This window comes from Bos taurus, chromosome 5 (assembly GCF_002263795.3).
Source record: "Bos taurus isolate L1 Dominette 01449 registration number 42190680 breed Hereford chromosome 5, ARS-UCD2.0, whole genome shotgun sequence".
In the NCBI taxonomy this organism is placed as follows: Eukaryota; Metazoa; Chordata; class Mammalia; order Artiodactyla; family Bovidae; genus Bos; species Bos taurus.
Window position 1 is genome coordinate 79,159,425 of NC_037332.1, and position 18,838 is coordinate 79,178,262.

General features: G+C 38.8%; 1 long non-coding RNA gene across 1 annotated transcript in view; it reads right to left on the reverse strand.

Annotated features, from left to right (window-relative positions):
* Window positions 1-1,099: 1,099 nt before the first annotated feature.
* LOC132345402 (uncharacterized) overlaps window positions 1,100-18,838 on the reverse strand; it is an 86,900-nt gene continuing 69,161 nt past the window's right edge. Inside the window, exon 4 of the long non-coding RNA XR_009494747.1 lies at window positions 1,100-1,284. This is a non-coding gene — a long non-coding RNA (uncharacterized lncRNA). The remainder of the gene's footprint in view (window positions 1,285-18,838) is intronic.

Sequence of the window (18,838 nt, forward strand, 5' to 3'; positions counted from 1 at the left end):
TACCTAGAAGAATAAGCAGAAGGGCAGGGAAGGGTTCACTTCCCCTATGACTCCACCTCTGGATATCTTAAACCCAGGAACAAGCCATCCATCAGCAGGCAAGCAAATAGATAAATTGTATGGTACTTCCAAACTTGGCAATAAAAGAAAAGAACTACTGATCCCACAACATGGATGCATCTCCAAGTAACTAAGTTGTTGTTCAGTTGCCCTTTTGTGTCTGACTCTTTGCGGCCCCATGGACTTTAGCACACCAGGCCTCCCTGTCCCTCACCATCTCCCGAAATTTGCCCAAGTTCACGTAAATTGCACTGCTGATGCCATCCAGCCATCTCATCCTCTGATGCTCTCTTCTCCTTCTGCCCTCAATCTTTCCCAGCACCAGGGACTTTTCCAATGTGTTGGCTGTTTGCATCAGATGACCAAATATTAGAGCTCTAGCTTCAGCATCAGTCCCTCCAACAAGTAGTAACTATACTGAACATAAAAAGCCAGATGCTGAGGTATATGTGCTACATGACCCCACCTATTTGAAATACTTGATAAATCATTTGTAGTGACAAAGAGTAGGCCAGTGATTACCAGGGCTGCAAGTGGCTAGCCGGGAAGGAATACGATAGATTTTTCAGGGTGATGCAAGTATAAGGAATACTTTTGGGATTGGTAGAAATGCTCTACTTACTAATTTTGGTAGGGTCACATAGCATATAAATTTGTTCATTGAAATGTGCACTTAGGATGGATGCATTTTTATGTGTGCTAGTGGTAAAGAACCCACCTGCCAATGCAGGAGACGTAAGAGAGGCAGGTTCAATCCCTGGGTCAGGAAGATCCCCTGGAGGAGGACATGGCAACCCACTCCAGTAGTCTTGCCTGGAGAATCCCATGGACAGAGCAGCCTTGTGGGCTACAGTCCACAGGGTTGCAAAGAGTCGGACATGATTGAAGTGACTGAGCACACAAGCATTCTAGGTTGGACCTTGGATCAGAGAGAGGACTTTAGTGGAAACAGTGTCTAGTTTTGATAAGACCTATAGATTAGTTAATAACATCGTATCAATGCTAGTTTTTTAGTTGGCATAATTTTTTCCCAATTTTTTTTCTGGCTAAAATAATTTCAAAGTTAAGAGTTAAAAAAAAAATTAAAATCCATCTGTTTTTTGAGCTGAGTTCACACAGGGGCCGTGGAAGATGTTTTGCAGCCTCAGCTTCCCACAGACCACAGCTTGTCCTCAAATAGATCACTTCATAGCTGGGGTCAAAGTCCTTCAGCAGAGGCAACTCCTATAAAACACAGTGCAATTTAAAGGGTATAAATAATGCTGAAACAAGAAGAAATAAATCTTTTTCTAGCCCAAACAAAACTCATCCAAAGAACAGGTCACATTCCCCATCTTGCTCTCAATGTAGCTTTATATTTAAGGTTTATATTTAAGGTATGATGATTTGATCATTGTTGTAGATGGGGGTAGAAAGTCAGGAATAAGTCACTCTCTACACAATCTTGCCAGCACCTTTAAAGTTAATTGTTCCTCAAAAAAAAAAAAAAACACCTAAAACATTAGGCAATGAAAGCCAGTGACTCCTGAGAAATGAAAGTAATCATCCCCAACTTACTGGCCTGGACAACGTGTCCAGACCACAGTGGAGATTGAGAAAGGTCTCCTGAGCTGGACTTGAACTGGGCATCCCAGCAGTTGACAGTGGCCAGAGATCATGGAGGAGAGAGCTACCTGGACAAAGTGCTCTGTAGTTCTTCACTTGAACCTCAGATTATTTTTACCTTGAGGACAAAGACCTGTGTCATGTTAAAAACAGCCTGTAGATTTTTTTGTAAAGCTTCACTTCCTAATGTATATTCAATTTGATTTTTTCTTTTATTTTGAATTTTCACTCACGTGGAAAGCTAGCTCCTTGGAAAAATGCCATAAATAACATTTTGAAGTAGAAACAAGAACCACATTGAGCCCAGCACTGAGTATTCGAGACATACATACAAACGTTATTCATGTCAGGATATAAAACTTGGCCTACCATGTCTATCAGCATTGCAGAAATAATGTATACAGCTTAATCATGGCTTATATACATGTAAACCATGCATTTCTTTAGGTTATGCAGTTTTTGAAACCTAATCCCTCCATAGACCCATAAGTCTATATTTGGTGGAAAGGATATTTACATTGGAAAGCTGTTAAAATCTAGAAATTCTGGTCTATTTTATTATGCAGTATGTTTGCATATTTGCTTTTCACATTTCTGATCAAATCAACCCAAGTGTATTTCCAATGCGAAAAATCAGGAATCAGTAGAAAATACCCCAGTTTGTCCAGCTGTAGTGGTCCATACTGTGCTGCATCCTGAGAATGAGGAATCCTGTTTGCAGGGCCCCACCCCCCACCCTGGTCCTCCAGGCAGTCTGAGTGTGGGAGTGAATAGCCACGACATGGCCACAAAGTCAAAGAACACACACTAAAATACAAACACAGATAAAAATAAAACAAAAACCAAATTTATCCCCCAAATCTTTGTGTCTTTATCAAAAGTAATTTTTTGAGTTTTTAATTCAGACATAGTCTCTGGTTTCCTGTATGAGTCAGACTGCAAATAACAGTTGTGATTAGTGATGGCCCCAAATGATCTTCCCTCTAAGCAGGCAAGAGCTATTATCCCATCGTCTGCTGGAAAACATGGTCACATAGCCCAAAGTCACAGAGCAATTGAACAGAAGACCTGAAATGTCACTCGGGCCCAGTTGACCCCAGGAGCCTAAGCCTTTATCCATGGCAGTGATCTGTCTCTTTCTAGCCCTGAAATAATAACTTCATACTGGTCCAATTTACTCTCTGACTGGTCTTCCTAATGATGGTGGTGTTCTGATTCTTAAAATACTTTAATCAGGACTCTTTTTTTTTTTTTTGCAAACTTTTTAGTTTCAGTGCTCTGTGAATCTGGGTAAGTTTCTGGGCTTTCTGGGCCTGTTTCCACAGTGATCTCTACTGCTTCCTCTCATTCTAAGCTCTCAGAAAGTCTATTAATTTCCTCTTTACTGGAAGGCAAAGCACAATGAAACACACTTTTGTTCCAAAAGATAAAACTTTATTTGACTTTCAACATTCTCCTTGTTAATTCAGCATTTATATTGAGGTCAGACCATCACAATGCAGTTGTGAGAAGGTGCCTTGCTGAGGGGACAAATGAGGCAGAACCTGCATCTATCCTGGAGAAGGGAAGCCCATATACTAAATGTACAAAAGGTGTCCTCCACACAGCAATCATGTGTTCTGTGCCCACACTTCATTCTAAAGCATATATGGGTGTCCTGACCTCACTATTACTTAACACTTAGGGACTAGCAGCTTCATATTACTAACGACTTCACAGAGACTTGTTTGTGGGTGTGTGTGTTAAATCTCTTAAGTTGTGTCCGACTCTTTGACACCCCATGGACTGTTGCCCACCAGGCTCCTCTGTTCATGGGATTCTCCAGTCAAGAATGGAGTGGGTTGCCATTTCCTCTTCCAGGAGATCCTCCTGACCCAGGGATCAAACCCACGTCTCCTGCACTGCAGGCTGATTCTTTACCACTGAGCCATTAGGGAAGCTTCCATTTTGTTTACAGCCAATTTCATTTTCTCACTGATATGCTATTGCACTGTTACTATATTTCCAATCACCAAACCATGTGTGAATTAATTTCCAAATAAAGAAAATCATTTAATTTTTCTAGCTCTGTAGGAGCAATGAGTATCTTATCTGTGTTTCCATTCCATCCCAGGGCTTTACACAGTAAGCATTTAATTCATTCATTTGAATTTATGAAAGAAAAATTGTATTCATATCCTGTCTTTCAAAAATCTTAATAATATCATGATCATATTTAAAATAGTCATATTTTAAAAGATACACTTTTTGGCCTAAACCTGAGCCCATGGCCAAATAAAATTTCCTCTGAAAAATTTCTACCATAAAGTTGTAGCTTCTAAAATGTTACCAGTGAAACTAAATTGCCATCCTCCAATAAGCAGGTACAACACAAGCAATAAAGACTAACCAAAAGTGCAAATAAAAACACCAATACAGTATACTAACACATATATACAGAGAAGGCAATGGCACCCCACTCCAGTCCTCTTGCCTGGAAAATCCCATGGGCGGAGGAACCTGGTAGGCTGCAGTCCATGGGGTCACTAAGAGTCGGACACGACTGAGCGACTTCACTTTCACTTTTCACTTTCATGCATTGGAGAAGGAAATAGCAACCCACTCCAGTGTTCTTGCCTGGAGAATCCCAGGGACAGGGGAACCTGGTGGGCTGCTGTCTATGGGATCTCACAGAGTCGGACATGACTGAAGCGACTTAGCAGCAGCAGCAACGCATATATATGGAATTTAGAAAGATGGTAACAATAACCCTGTATGGGAGACAGCAAAAGAGACACAGATGTATAGAACAGTCTTTTGGACTCTGTGGGAGAGGGAGGAGGGGTATGATTTGGGAGAATGGCATTGAATCATGTATAATATCGTATAAGAAACGAATCACCAGTCCAGGTTTGATGCAGGATACAGGAAGCTTGGGGCTGGTACACTGGGATGACCCAGAGGGATGGTATGGGGAGGGAGGTGGGAGTGGGGTTCAGGATGGGGAGCACGTGTACACCCGTGGCGGATTCATGTTGATGTATGGCAAAACCAATACAATATTATAATTAGCCTCTAATTTAAATAAACAAATTTAAAAAAAAAACAGCACTTCCTTCATTTTTCCTTGAACATGTCTTTTGGATCTGAAATTCACCCACTGTCTATAAAAAATGTATCAAAGGCAAGTGTTTCTCTGGTGAAAAATAAATACTAACTGGTTTCAGCTCATTCATTCTGCAAATAGGAGAACTAGAATTTTCTCATCCATGAACGTGAAAGTGAAGTCATTCAGTCATGTCCAACTCTTTGCCACCCCATGAACTATAGCCGACCAGGCTCCTCCATCCATGGGATTTTCCAGGCAAGAATACTGGAGTGGGGTGCCATTTCCTTCTCCAGGGGATCTTTCCAACCCAGGGATTGAACCTGGGTCTCTCAGATTGTAGGCAGATGCTTTACCACCTGAGCCACCAGGGAAGTCCAATACTCATCCATAGAGTCAGACAAATTCAGCATACTGAAGTCAGCCAATATAACATACTTTATATTTTAATCTTAAAAAAATAACAAGAAGAAATGTAAGAAACAAGAGTTTCATAACGTCTAAGGCTATTTGGAATGAGCCTGTTTATTTAACTTATATGCAGAGTACATCATGAGAAATGCTGGACTGGAAGAAACACAAGCTGGAATCAAGATTGCCGGGAGAAATATCAATAACCTCAGATATGCAGATGACACCACCCTTATGGCAGAAAGTGAAGAGGAACTCAAAAGCCTCTTGATGAAAGTGAAAGTGGAGAGTGAAAAAGTTGGCTTAAAGCTCAACATTCAGAACATGAAGATCATGGCACCCGGTCCCACCACTTCATGAGAAATAGATGGGGAAACAGTGGAAACAATGTCAGACTTTATTTTTCTGGGCTCCAAAATCACTACAGATGGTGACTGCAGCCATGAAATTGAAAGACGCTTACTCCTTGGAAGGAAAGTTATGTCCAACCTAGATAGCATATTCAAAAGCAGAGACATTACTTTGCCAACAAAGGTCCGTCTAGTCAAGGCTATGGTTTTTCCTGTGGTCATGTATGGATGTGAGAGTTGGACTGTGAAGAAGGCTGAGCACCGAAGAACTGATGCTTTTGAACTGTGGTGTTGGAGAAGACTCTTGAAAGTCCCTTGGACTGCAAGGAGATCCAACCAGTCCATTCTGAAGGAGATCAGCCCTGAGATTTCTTTGGAAGGAATGATGCTAAAGATGAAACTCCAATACTTTGGCCACCTCATGTGAAGAGTTGACCCATTGGAAAAGACTCTGATGCTGGGAGGGATTGGGGGCCGGAGGAGAAGGGGACGACAGAGGATGAGATGGTTGGATGGCATCACTGACTCAATGGACGTGAGTCTGAGTGAACTCCGAGAGTTGGTGATGGACAGGGAGGCCTGGTATGCTGCGATTTATGGGTTTGCAAAGAGTCGGACACGACTGAGCGACTGATCTGATCTGATCTGATTATGTACAATCTAATGGTTTTAAGAGTTCACTTATGAACCAAAAAACTGCTTAGTTATTTACAGTGGAGGTTCATATTTTAAGAACTGAACTCAAATATAATATACATCATGGACAAAAAGAATTCAGGGAAGCCTGATGTGTTGCAGTACAAGGGGTCACAAAAAGTCAGAGATGACTTAGCTAGTGAACAACTGAACATCAAAAGGATTCTACCGTTAGTTTTAATTATATCATGTCTTGCTATATTGGACACTATGCTTGGTACCTACAATATTAATCCTATTTTAAAAGACAAAACCAAGCCATACCATTTGTGTCTACCATGTTTTTACTTATGAATCAACTTTATTGGATATAATTTACATGAAATAAAATGCACAAGTTATATGCATACATTTAGATACTTTTGGTCTGATATATACTTTTCCATCTCCTTTAGAAGTGTCCCTTTGAATTCAGTCCTGTCTTCCCCTGCATGAGGAACAGCTTTATGCAAACTGCATTTTTGGTCTGGCTTCTTTCACTCAGCATTATATTTTTAGGATGAATTCATATCAATGTATGTATCAGCATTTCATAGATTTTTATTGCTAAGTATCATTTTATTGCATGGATATACCACAATTCATTCATAAATTCACTTGTTGATGGACATTTTGGATTGTCTCCATTTTGGATATTATGAATAAACTTTTCATAAATATTCACTTGCATGTCTTTTTGTGGACATGTCTTATGCTAAGCGTATATTTAATTTCATTGAAAACTACCAATTATTTTTTAAATACTTGTACTAGTTTATGCTAGTAAACTAAACTCAGACATAAGAATGTCTGAGAGGTCCAGTTCCCTCACCACCTCACACTTAATATTGTGAGTCTTTAATTTTGACCATTCTAGCAGGCAAATCGTGCTCTTGTGTTTTAATTTGTATTTCCTTGACAAATCATGATGTCAAACATCATTTATGTGTTTATTGGTCATTTTTAGATCTAGTTTTCTGAAATGGTTGTTCAAATCTTAAGCCCAATTTTTCAAGTTGGTTGTGTGGCTTCTTACTATCATGCTATAAACTGTCTTCATCTATTTCGAATTCAAGTCCTACATATCTACTCTGGTATTTTCCTCCAGTCTAAGGCTTGCCTTTTCATCTTTATTTTCTTTATAATGCTTTACACTTTGATGAAAGATAATTTATCAGTTTCTTTTCCTTTTATGTTTAGGGCTTTAACTCTCTTGTCTAAGAAATCTTTGCCTACTTCAACGTCACAAAAACACCATTTTTGGTCTCTTCCAAAAGTTTTATAGATTATGTCTATCAGCCATTTAGAATTAATTTCTGAATATTATATAAGGTGAGGGAGGGCTTCCCCAATGGCTCAGAGGTAAAGAATGCCTGGGTCGGGAAGATTCTCTGGAAGAGGACATGACAACCCACTCCAGTATTCTTGCTTGGAGAATCCCATTGACAGAGGAGACTGGCAGGCTACAGTCCATAGGGTCGCAAAGAGTCATACACCACTGAAGCGACTTCATACACACGCAGGCATGGCATAAGGGAATAACTGAGGTTGAAGTTTTCTCCCTATAAGGATATCCATTTCCTAGCACTATGTACTGACATAATAATCCTTTCCCCGTAATACAGTTTGGTATTCCAATTGCCAAATCATATGTGGGTCTGCTTCAGGTCTCTACTCTGCTGTTCTGGTCCGTATGTCATAGACCAAATCAGTAAGTTTTGAAATCACATATAAGTTCTCCAATATTTTCTTTTCATTAAAATTGCTCTAACCATTCGAAGTCCTTTGAATTCCCAAAATTTGCATTGTAAAATTTGGAAAAAAAATTTTTGTCAACAAGTCTGGTGGGATTTTAATTAGAATTACATTGAATCTTTAGATCAATTTGAAGTGAATTGACATTTTAGCCACATTTGATGTTTTGAATCATGAACATGGTATATGTCTACATTTATTTTTTCTTCACTGATTTCTCTCAGCAATGTTTTGTAAATTTCAGTGTGTAGCTTTGGCATATATTTTGATAAAAATTATCCCTAAGTATGTCATGTTTGGGGCTACTGTAAATGATATTATTTTAATTTCATTTTGAAGTTGCTCATTGCTAGTATATGGAAATACTTCATTCATTTTCTATCCAGTCACTTTCTAAATTCACTTATTAGTTGTAACAGCTTTTTTATATATAGATTTTTTTACAATGTCTAATTTCATGATCACATTGTTTGAGAGTAAATCCAGTTTTGATTCTTTTCCAATATGTATGCATTTTATTTTTTCTTTGTTGTTTTACACTTGCTAGGACCTCCAGTACAATGCTGAATACACATGATGAGAGTAGTCATCCTTATCTTTTTCCCAATTTTGTTCAGACTTTCCACTAAGATACTAGTTTTATAGTTTTTATAGATGTGCTTTATCAAGAAAGTTCCCTTTGATTTTTGATTTTCTGAGAGTTGTTTCATTAAATCATGAATGGATATATAATAGATTTTTGTCAAATGTATTTCTACATCTATTTAGATGATCATGTGAGTACTTTAAAATTTTTTCTTATTATGTTAATATGGTATCTATTAATATAGATAAGCCAATTATTTACACATATGTGTGTCCTTGTGTATGGGTATGTGTATTTACCACCATCTTGTCTTGTTGAGATAAACCCCATTAGATCATGATGGTGTATTATCTTTATATGTATGGTTGAATTCAATTTGGTAATATTTTTTTTACACATGATGATGATAATCTCAAATTTGTCCCATGTCAAACAATGTTTACTTCTTCTCATTCATCATCCCCATTCAACCAAAACCACATATTCCTGCCTTACTCATTTTTAGTCTTCAGTCTCATTAACTTTCTGGAGTAATCAATAGTGCTGGTCATCTTCTCCTTCCTGAAATTCCCATTCATTGCTTTCCTGACCTTCCTTGTACTATACATATCATTCTCTGTGATTTCCTTTGAGTCTACTACTGGTCCCCCTTTTTCCTGTAGACTTGTAGCACTTGTCATAGGCTCTGCCTTGATATGCCTCCTACCTTTACAAGAACACAGCCTGCCTCCCTAGATTTCTATCATAAGATTCTCTTTGCATTGTCAGTGTCACACCATCCTCTCACAATAGATACCAAGAAGTATTTGTGGATGACAGCAAGTGTAGTTTGTGAAAACTTCTCTAGTATTTCTAAGAAATTTGGTCTTCAAAGTCCTCTGCTTGCATGATACATATTTTTCTGAAGACATTTATATATAAGCTGTCTCTTCATTCTTATATTTTTTTCAGAACTCTTAGGAAAACTAGGAAGAGACTTTTCTTCTGTAGCTGATCCATTATCCCATTTGGTTGACCCTCCAAAACAGTCACACTTCAGCACTGACTCTTGTCTCAGACACTGACACTCTTGCACAGACCTCTGACATTACCCATCACTGTATCACCAAATCCAAATAAATATCTCAGTCTTGCTACAGTCTTTCATTATCTTGAAAATCTGAATACCTCTGTTATGAATCCAACTCTTATCTGTTAAGTCAAGAAGGAAATGAGTAAAGAGAGGGTTAAAATCTCAATGATAGAATGAACCCTTCACCCTCCAGTTATGAACAATTAGGCTTGTCAGCATTCCCTTCAGGAAACTCCTGCTGCTTTATTAGGACTAATAGGCAATGGAATTTTGACCCTTTGATACTTGGGGCTATAAATCTACCATCAAGACAAGAGAGGACAAGCTATGTGCACAAGCACAATCTTTATGGACCCCACAAGACGCCCAACTTAGGAATGTCCTTTTTGTTCCAAGGTAGGAGTGAGAGGAGATGAAAGAATTAGATATGGACTAAGGAATAATTTTCATTTAACCAAATTTACAATAGGGCAGGTAACAGCTGTGCAAAGCAATATCTGTAATTTCTCTGGTGTGTCAACCAAAGAATTTTTGCGTATGTAAAGTTCTTTCCTTTATAGGTCTAGACAAGATTTTATTACTTTCATTGAAATTTATAAATTGTTTTGTATACATTCTTCTACATGAAAATAGTACTTCCACTTTTGGCAGAGAACACAGTAAAGGTGAAGGAAACAAATGAAATTTTAGTGTGCCTTGTTCTTAATAAGAACCTATATGAAAGAACAAAAAAGTTTTATTAAACCATAAAGGCTTCTGTGGTGGTTGGTAAAGAATCCGCTTGCAATGCAGAAGACTGGGGTTCTTTCCCTGGATTGGGAAAATCCCCTGGAGAAGGGAATGACTACTAATTCCAGTATTCCTGCCTGGAGAATTCCATGGACAGAGGAACCTGGCAAGCTACAGTTCCATGACGTCGCAGAGTCAGACATGACTAACACTTTCACTTCACTTTCAAAATGTTTTTAATTCCCTTTGAATGCTGATTTATTCTGAAAGGCTCCATGTTTAAGTCAACAAATCAGATAAACATAGCTTCTTTTTACACATTAGTTTAATAAAAATTCATATAACTCTAACCAAAATTTTGTTTTCAAACTTAAATTATTTTCAAAGCCAAGAAGTCCATAATTGTTTTAATTCATGACCAAAAAGCTTTTAAACTGGTTGAGTGTTCATCAAGAAATGTTTTCAGCTTCCCAACTGGTGGTACAGATCCCTATTTTTAATTCTGTTAGGAGAAAATATCTTAAATATCTGATGGTCTCTTTCTAATTCTCCTATATTGAAAATTGTTTGGTCATGTCTTCACTCTCAAAAACTCCCAGAAGGATCTTTCAAGAACATCAATCATTCTCATTACTTCCTTGTTTAACATCTTCAACACTTCCCCATAGAATTCATAATAAAATTCAAATACCTTCCCATGGCTTACATCATCCTTCATGATTTGGTTCTAACAGCATTTCTGTCTTCCTGCATTTACAGAGGCAGTATCTTTATGAGGTCAAGAATTCTACCCATGACATTTTTATTTCTGTGTCCTAACACCTGTCATGAACACGTAATGCTTCAAAACAGGTGGGTGGATGAATGAATGAATGAGTAATTTCATGTCTTTGAGGCCTTTGTTCATTGTTCTTTGATGGTACTCTCATTAGAAAGAGTTCATATGATCTTTATTAGGATAATTTCGTTCTTCTGGAAGGAATTCTGGAAAGTTTGATTTATCTGCATATCTGTTAATTCAATAACATTTTGAATAAGATTAAGAATTTCAGGTCAATAGTTTTAATTTAATTTAATTAATTATTGTGCTCTATTCACAATAATTTCTCCAAAAAATTGAACAAAGCTGAATTTTGCTATTTTCTACATATCATCCTCATATGCTTTCTAATGAAATTGATTTTCTTGTCTTTTTTTAAGATTTATTTTTATGTATTTACTTACTTGGCTGCATCAAGTCTTAGTTGTGGCATGTAGAATATTTAGTTGTGGCATGTGAACTCTCAGTTGTGGCATGTGGTTGGTGTCTAGTTGCCTAACCAGTGATCACACTCAGCTCTCCTGCATTAAGAAAGTGGAGTCTTGGCCACCAGAAAAGTCCCTGAAATCAATTTTTGAAGATGTCTTGTATGAGGCACTACCACAGAAGAAGATAGAATTGTGGCTTAAAACAACTGAGTTTTTGGTGCTCAAATAACACCACCACCAGCTTTCAAAGAAAGATGCACCTAATAGTCAGAAAGAGCTTCATGGAGAGACTGAAACTGATCCGACACCTGCAGGAAAGAAGGGATTTAGAGGGGGCAGGTGTGCACTTCCCAGAGGGCAAGAGCTCAAGAAACTGGGAATATTAAATGCAGAGACAAGAGCAAAGTAATGCAATTCTATACAACCCTCCTCACTATTCCCTTTATGTTGAGACATTAGTGTAATAGGATTACATATTCCTTCTGCACAATTCCACTTTAATTTTATCACCATTCTAAAGCCATTAAAAATACACTCTGGCTCCTCACTGAGCCACAATGCTAATTAGGTAGTGCCATTAGCATCAGGGCTTAGTCTGAAGTAATTACTTTGAGCTACATTTTGGCTTCTTTACTGAAATGTGGGGATGTGAAGAAGTGATTCTGGAAGTACTTTAATAGGGTTTAGCACAGATGCTTTCATCTGGAACACTGAGTCCAGGAATCATCAACCACTTAGGGATGGTTATGCATAAAAATGATTATTTCTGTGCAAAATTAATGACTAGAATCAGATTCCCAGTTCCCTGAATTATATTGTTGACACTATTGATGACACTCTCTAATGGCATTTTTGGTAAACTTTAGTTTCTGTGCTGTGGTTTCTCACTCTGCAAAGCACCGCCTCCCTTTTTTGTAAGTTAATGGAGTTTTTTTTTTTGCTATAATTCTTGTTTTGTTTTTAAAATTGTGACCAAAAAGTAAGAAGAAAGGTAAGGGAAATGAGGGCTTCCCTGGTGGCTAGGTCGGTAAAAATCTGTCTGCAATGCAGGAAACAGGGTTTGATTGCTGGGTCAGCAAGATTCCCTGGAGAAGGAAATAACAACCCACTCCAGTATTCTTGCCTGGAGAATCCATCCCATGAACTGAGGGGCCTGAAGGGCTGCAGTCCATAGGGTCTGAAAGACTCAGACACAACTGAAGCAACTGAGCATACATGCAAGGGAAATGAAGGCTATAGATTAGGCTTTATCTATGAAATGTGATGTGGAAGGAAGTGCAATGGTGAGAGAAAATAAAAAACTCCTAGCAGAAAAGTGGACTTTTTTGTGGGAAGTGTGATTAGGAGTTGTGGAAGAAGATGTCAGTATTTCTGTCCTTGAGAAGATAAAACATACCTGGGGGCCATGCTGGGTCTCATGAAGTGAATATGCGTGTGTGAGGAGTGGGGCAGTGGAAGTGAGAAATAGATTTAAGGGACTAGATCTGATAGATAGAGTGCCTGATGAACTATGGACGGAGGTTGGTGACATTGTACAGGAGACAGGAATCAAGACCGTCTCAAAGAAAAAGAAATGCAAAAAAGCAAAATGACTGTCTCAGGAGGCCTTACCAATAGCTGTGAAAAGAAGACAAGTGAAAAGCAAAGGAGAAAAGGAAAGATATACCATTTGAATGCAGAGTTCCAAAGAATAGCAAGAAGAGATAAGAAAGCCTTCTTCAGCGATCAATGCAAAGAAATAGAGAAAAACAATAGAATGGGAAAGACTATAGATCTCTTTAAAAAATTCGAGATACCAAGGGAACATTTCATGCAAAGATGGGCTTGATAAAGGACAGAAATGGTATGGACATAACAGAAGCAGAAGATATTAAGAAGAGGTGGCAAAAATACACAAAAGAACTGTACAAAAAAGATCTTCACGACCCAGATAATCATGATGGTGTGGTCACTCACACTCACATAGAGCCTGACATCATGGAATGTGAAGTCAAGTGGGCCTTAGGAATCATCACTAAGAACAAAAATAGTGGAGATGATGGAATTCCAGTTGAGCTATTTCTTAAAAATCTTAAAAGATGATGCTGTGAAAGTGCTCCACTCAATATGCCAGCAAATTTGGAAAACTCAGCAGTGGCCACAGGACTGGAAAAGGTCAGTTTTCATTCCAATCCCAAAGAAAGGCAATGCCAAAGAATGCTCAAACTACTGCACAATTGCACTCATCTCACATGCTAGTAAAGTAATGCTCAAAATTCTCAAAGTCAAACTTCAGCAATATGTGAACCATGAACTTTCAGATGTTCAAGCTGGTTTTAGTAAAGGCAGAGGAATCAGAGATCAAATTGCCAACATTCGCTGGATCATCAAAAAAGTGAGTTTCAGAAAAACATCTATTTCTGCTTTATTGACTATGCCAAAGCTTTTGACTGTGTGGTTCACAATAAACTGTGGAAAATTCTGAAGGAGAAGGGAATACCAGACCACCTGACCTGCCTCTTGAGAAATCTCTATGCAGGTCAGGAAGCAACAGTTAGAACTGGACATGGAACAACAGACTGGTTCCAAATAGGAAAGGGAGTACGTCAAGGCTGTATATTGTCACCCTGCTTATTTAACTTCTATGCAGAGTACATCATGAGAAACGCTGGGCTGGAAGAAGCACAAGCTGGAATCAAGATTGCCGGGAGAAATATCAATAACCTCAGATATGCAGATGACACCACCCTTATGGCAGAAAGTGAAGACGAACTAAAGAGCCTTTTGATGAAAGTGAAAAAGGAGAGTGAAAAAGTTGGCTTAAAGCTCAACATTTAGAAAACTAAGATCATGGCATCTGGTCCCATTACTTCATGGCAAATAGATCGGGAAACAGTGGAAACAGTAGTTGACTTTATTTTGGGGGGCTCCAAAATCACTGCAGATGGTAACTGCAGCCATGAAATTAAAAGATGCTTACTCCTTGGAAGGAAAGTTATGACCAACCTAGACAGCATATTAAAAAGCAGAGACATTACTTTGTCAACAAAGGTCCCTCTAGTCAAGGCTATGGTTTTTCCAGTAGTCATGTATGGATGTGAGAGTTGGACTGTGAAGAAAGCTGAGTGCCGAAGAATTGATGCTTTTGAACTGTGGTGTTGGAGAAGACTCTTGAAAGTCCCTTGGACTGCAAGGAGATCCAACCAGTCCATCCTAAAGGAGATCAGTCCTGGGTGTTCACTGGAAGGACTGATATTGAAGCTGAAACTCCAATACTTTCACCACCTGATATGAAGAGCTGATTCATTTGAGAAGAACCCTGATGCTGGGAAACATTGAAGGCAGGACGAGAAGGGGATGACAGATGATGAGATGGTTGGATGGCATCACTGACTCAATGGACATGGGTTTGGGTGGACTCCAGGAGTTGGTGATGGATAGGGAGTCCTTGCCTGCCGCGGTTCATGGGGTCTCAAAGAGTCGGACATGACTGAGCAGCTGAACTGAACTGAACTGAACTGAGGAGTGGGGAGGATTAGAGAGAAAGCAATTACTGGACCAAAGGCAAAATGATCCCAAACAGATACAAAGTGAATGTTTAGGGGGTGATGTTGGGATGTCTTGGTTTTACTCTGCAGTATCAATCACGTATGCAGGTCACCCAACACCAAAGGGCCCTCCCCATGATGGGCACAGTGACAGTCCTTCCTTGGCTTGGCTTCTTCACCAACCATCCTTATTTTCATCCTGATGAGATTCATGAGACACAAAGATGATGCTTGGCTCGTGGGTATTGTGTCCCCTAGAACAGAGCTTTCCTAGCTGCTATTATGCATTTCTTTTAGCCTCTCACCCTTATGCTCCCATACAAATCTCATCTTCCTCTGCTCTCCACCCAGGACATCCTGTGCTCCAAGGCTATCACTCAGAGCCCTGCTACTTGTCTCAGGGCTGCCCTTTATTCTTTTTGAAAACCTTTGTTCCCATCACAAATTCTAACATCCTCCTCTTCCCAGCTTGTCATGGCTGCAGCTATTCACCTACTGACATTGGGTAAAGTACTTTTTTCTCTCACAAGAGGAGTTGTTGTTGTTTAGTCACTAAATGGTGTGTGATTCTTTTGCAACCCCATGGACTCTAGTCCACCAGGTTCCTCTGTCCAGGAGATTTTCCAGGGAAGAATACTGGAGTGAGTTGCCATTTCCTTCTCCAGGGGATCTTCCCAACCCAGGTATCAAACCCAGTTCTCCTGCACTGCAGGCAAATTCTTTGCCACTGAGCCACCTGGGAAGCCCCACAAGGGGAAAAGTTGAGACAAAAGAGCAATTGGGGAAGTTCCTCAGATGTTTATGTTACCCTTGCATTGGTTTTAGCATCACCTTTCTTGCTGATTCTGCTCTTCAGATGACCTTGACAGGGTTTCTCCTCACAACTCATTTTCCATGTCAGGCCTCCCTTCACTGAGAAGCCCTCCTTTCTAGCTGCCTACTCCCACTTCCCCTTTTCTCCAACTCCCACATCACTACATTGATAGCTATGGGTTTGATTCTTCATTTTCCTGGGCTAAACTGTATACACCCTGAGGTAGCAGTCATGGTATATGTCTTCTTTTCTACCCCTCCAGGTGGTTACTTGTTTACAACAGATATAGAATGAGTCTCAATTAGTACAAGACACTGTAAGGAGACAAAGAGATATATTCATTCCACAGTGATATTTTGAATTCTTATTATGTGGACCCTGGCCTCCTGCAGCTTTCAATCCAGTGATGGAGATGTCATACAAATATTTAATTTACAAACAGTGGTAAAATTACCTCAGAAAGCTATTGAATGCCATAATGAGCTCGTAATGGGGTCACCTTACTTAGTTTGAGGGAACATGTTTTTGCTTTGGCACAGCGTGAATTAACAAATGAATGAGTAAATGAATGAATACAGCTAAGAAGAACAGGAAATATGTGCAAGGAAGCTCCCAACAAATCTAACACTTTCTTTATTAAAAAACCCATGTGGAATTCAAAAAGAAAAACTACTAATCATAATCAATAAAAATCATAAAATAAATAATTTGACTGGAAGTAACTTTAGACATCATCCAAATTTGTACTATTAGCATCTGAGGAACCCTTAAGAATTCTAAGACAAATAAATGTTTGCAGACAATTGCAGTGAGACCCCCGCTAAAGCTCAAGAATGCCATGATGAGTTAAAAAGCATTTTTCTTACAATACTTTTAGATATATGACATATACAGTCAAGGTAAATAATAGTTTTCCAGTCAGAGCTACAGCATACCCAGAATAGCAGGTCCTCCCCAAAACTTTGATTTGTTCAATAAACTCCTAAGAAAAGAAGTTCTCCTTGAAAAAAATATCCACAAGGGTCTAAAGACAAATCTAGAATATATTCTCTTAAACTTTGTTTGGCAGTGGGGGGGAGACGCCAAAAAGGAGAACAATCAGTTAAAAAGACAGATTCAAGATGTTTGGAACATTTACAAATCAAATCCATACCTTAAGTAGGAACAAGTCAAAACAAAAAGTTATCTTAGTTTTCTTTTGAGTAAAGTGAGTTATTTTATATCTCTTGTAAACATGGGAATAAAAGAAAGTACTGTGTCTGCCAAGTGTACATGCTTCCAGACTAGTTCTCTCTAGTAGGAGAAAAATCAGCATGAAAAGATACTGAACAAGTGTAGAAACACAAAATAAGAGAGATTAAGTCATTGTTTTTGTTTCTTTTTACACCACGTAATGAAAAACATAAGTTTCAAATTTACAGAAAAGTTTCAAAATGTAAGGAACCCATTTTATAGAGTGGTTATAAAGACATAGATTTTGGACCCAAACTGCTGCAACAAATAAATTTTAATCCTTTTTTGAACTGAATAGCCTTGGTCTATGCATTTAACATTTCAGAGCATACTTTCCTCTTCTGCAAAATGGGAATAATAATAATAATAACAATAGCAATAATTATAGCCTCATGTAGAGCTCAGTAAATATTAAATAAAAAATAATCCATATAAAATACTTAGAAGGATACTTGACACATTTCAAAAATGCAAGAAAGAAAGTAGAAAAGAGAAAAAAGAAAGAAAAAATATTTCCACATTAGAGAGAGCTAAGAAGAGAGTAAGATGTTTCCATATAAAACTACATCTTTTAAAATACTTTTAAAATATAATATCAGAAACAAAGGTTGAGAAAAAGAAATCTCACAGATGTCCAAAAGAAAGAAGCAAAACATGGAAAAGAAACCAGAGAACTCTGATGGTTGAACTCGTCTGAGCCACAAAAATGACTACCCACTCCAGTATTCTTGGGGCTTCCCTAGAGGCTCAGATGGTAAAAAATCTGCCTATAATGCAGGAGACCCAGGTTCAAGCACTGGATCAGGAAAAACCCCTGAAGAAGGCAATGGCTACCCACTCCAGTATTCTTGCCTGGAGAATTCCATGGACAGAGGAGCCTGGTAAGCTACAATCCATAAGGTCCCAAAGAGTCGGACACAAGTGAGCAACTAACACTCCATTAAAAAAGAAAACTTGAATAGCTCTATGTTTATTGATGCTGACATGTAATATTTACAATATACATAAATGTATGAGGTTTATAATATACATCAGTTCAGTTCAGTTCAGTTCAGTCACTCAGTCATGTCTGACTCTTTGCAACCCCATGAACCACAGCACTCCAGGCCTCCCTGTCCATCACCAACTCCCGGAGTTCACTCAGACTCACATCCATTGAGTCGGTGATGCCATCCAGCCATCTCATCCTCTGTTGTCCCGTGCTCCTCCTGCCCTCTATCTTTCCCAGCATCAGGGTCTTTCCCAATGAGTCAGCTCTTCGCATCAGGTGGCCAAAGTACTGGAGTTTCAGCATCAACATCAGTCCTTCCAATGAACACCCAAGACTGATCTCTTTTAGGATGGACTGGTTGGATCTCCTTGCAGTCCAAGGGACTCTCAAGAGTCTTCTCCAACACCACAGTTCAAAAGCATCAATACTTTGGTGCTCAGCTTTCTTTATAGTCCAACTCTCACATCCATATATGACTACTGGAAAAACCATAGCCTTGACTAGATGGACCTTTGCTGACAAAGTAATGTCTCTGCTTTTTAATATGCTGTCTAGGCTGGTCATAACTTTCCTTCCAAGGAGTAAGCGTCTTTTAATTTCATGGCTGAAATCTCCATCTGCAGTGATTTTGGAGCCCCCCAAAATAAAGTCAGCTACTGTTTCCATTGTTTCCCCATCTATTAGCCATGAAGTGATG